Source organism: Pipistrellus hanaki, assembly GCF_964339955.1.
Source record: "Pipistrellus hanaki genome assembly, chromosome: X".
NCBI lineage: Eukaryota > Metazoa > Chordata > Mammalia > Chiroptera > Vespertilionidae > Pipistrellus > Pipistrellus hanaki.
The window spans coordinates 4086943-4088887 of record NC_140524.1 but is presented as its reverse complement, the minus strand read 5'-3'; the positions used below and the strand labels follow the sequence as shown (position 1 = coordinate 4088887).

The following is a 1945-nucleotide window of genomic DNA, read 5'->3' as shown; positions in this document are numbered from 1 at the left end:
TATTGGAGCATTATTGGTGGACAGTTTTGTTAGTGCCGGTTAGCCCAAAGCTCTTACCAAATTCTTTCCTTTCTTAGCTCTTATGGTCCAAGGTGAGTAGTCAGTGTCATATATCATAAAGAGGCTCCTAGAAACTCCCTTATCCAAGGCTTCAAGATGTTGGCAGAGAGAAGGAAAAACACATGTATCCTGAATTCTAATCCAGTCCCCCAGACATGGGATGGTCCTATTTCTCTATTCCAGTGTCAGACAACTCTAACAGGGCTTGAACATAATTTAAATGCAATAGCATGAAATTAAAAAAAAAAAAGTTCTTTAAAATGAGAGACCTTTGAAAAAGTGAAAGATGCCAACTGAAATGGAGTGTCTGACAAAAATCTTCAGTCAATACATTTTTCAAAATTTTTCAGTTGTTGATCTTCAAATACTTATGCTAATGACAACCACAGGAAAAGCACAGATGTTGGAAATGTACCAAACCCAAGACTAATTCTAGCCAACTAATTCTTTTCATCAAACATTCTTCAAGAGCATCTTACAAGAGACTCAGGTACCATTGGCATCTCTCAAGTTTCCCTTGAGGGAGTCAAGCTCATTTTTTTTTCAGGTTTTAACCCACAAAGATAATCAGTTTTCTTAACTCAATGAGTTTACAAGCTATGTGATCTTTATGACAATCCAGCACAGCTGTACTAGTATATCCGGCACTGATTTGGCCTGGATGGCTCAGGATAATTACCAGAGTCGTGAAGTCAGCTATTCCATTGGTAGGTCATTTTTTGTGTCACCAGTCACATTGCCATGATGACCATCTTTGACAGACACATTCTTGACATTGAAGCCCCCAGGGTTCCCAGGAAGAGCAACACTCAGAACTACCCGGTCCATCTCAGCAGACTTCATTTACTCAGTTGTAACGTTGACTGGAGTAGAGGTGACCACCATGCTGGGTTGGAGGACCAGTCTCCACTCAGCCCGCAGGGACAGCACCAATGCCACCAGTCTTGTAGACATCCTGGAGAGCAGGCACAGGGCTGGTCGATTGAACGAGTTGGTGGCAGGATGCAATCCAGAACGTCACACAGCGTGGTCCCAGAGGCATTGCCATCTTCTCGGGTGACTTTCCATCCTTTGAACCAAGGCATGTTAGTGATGTCACATTCCAACCAGAAATTGGCACAGATGCTACTGTGTCAGGCTTTTAGCCAGTTTTCCTAGTGTAGTGCTGACTTCTTTAACAATCTCCTTGTACCTCTTCAGGCTGTAGGGCGGTTCAGTGGAATCCATTTGTTAACACCAACAGTCAGTTAAGTCAGAAAGGCATGCTCACGGGTCTGCCCATTCTTGGAGATGCCTGCTTCAAAGTCAGCAACCCAGCAGCAACAATCAGGACAGCACAGTCTGCCTGAGGTGCGCCTGTAACCATGTTGTTGTTTTTTTTATTTAGTTTCTGTGCCCTGGGGCACCAATGATGGTCACATATTACTTGCTGGTCTCCAATTTCCACAGGGAGATATCACTGGTGATACCACACTCGAATTCACCTTTCAATTTATCCCATCTTAGCAGCCTCCTTCTTAGGTTTTTAACTGTTCTTTTGTCAATCCCAACACATTTGTAAATCAGATGGCCAGTAGTGGTAGACTTACCAAAAACTACAGGTCCAATGATGATGATATTGATATGAGTATTTTATTTTCCTTTCCCATGTTATCTTAGGTTTATCAGTATTTTTCATAATATTTGTGTTTTGGTGATAAACCCATTGTGAAAAAGCAATACTTAGTAATTTTATGCTTATAAAGAAAATCTGCTCTTTCCATGGATGGATGGAAGGAAGGAAGGAAAGAAGGAAAGAAGGGAAGGAGGGAGGAAGGGAGGAAAGAAGGAAAGGAGGGAAGGAGGGAGGGAAGATAGAAGAAAGGGAGAAAAAGAAAGAAGGAAA

At 42.1% G+C, this 1945-nt stretch overlaps 1 pseudogene across 1 annotated transcript; it reads right to left on the bottom strand.

Annotated features, from left to right (window-relative positions):
- Positions 1–610: 610 nt before the first annotated feature.
- On the bottom strand, positions 611–1686 carry LOC311615533 (elongation factor 1-alpha 1-like; annotated as a pseudogene). The gene has a single exon. The product of its transcript is annotated as an elongation factor 1-alpha 1-like (transcript).
- Between the last annotated feature and the right edge of the window lie 259 nt (positions 1687–1945).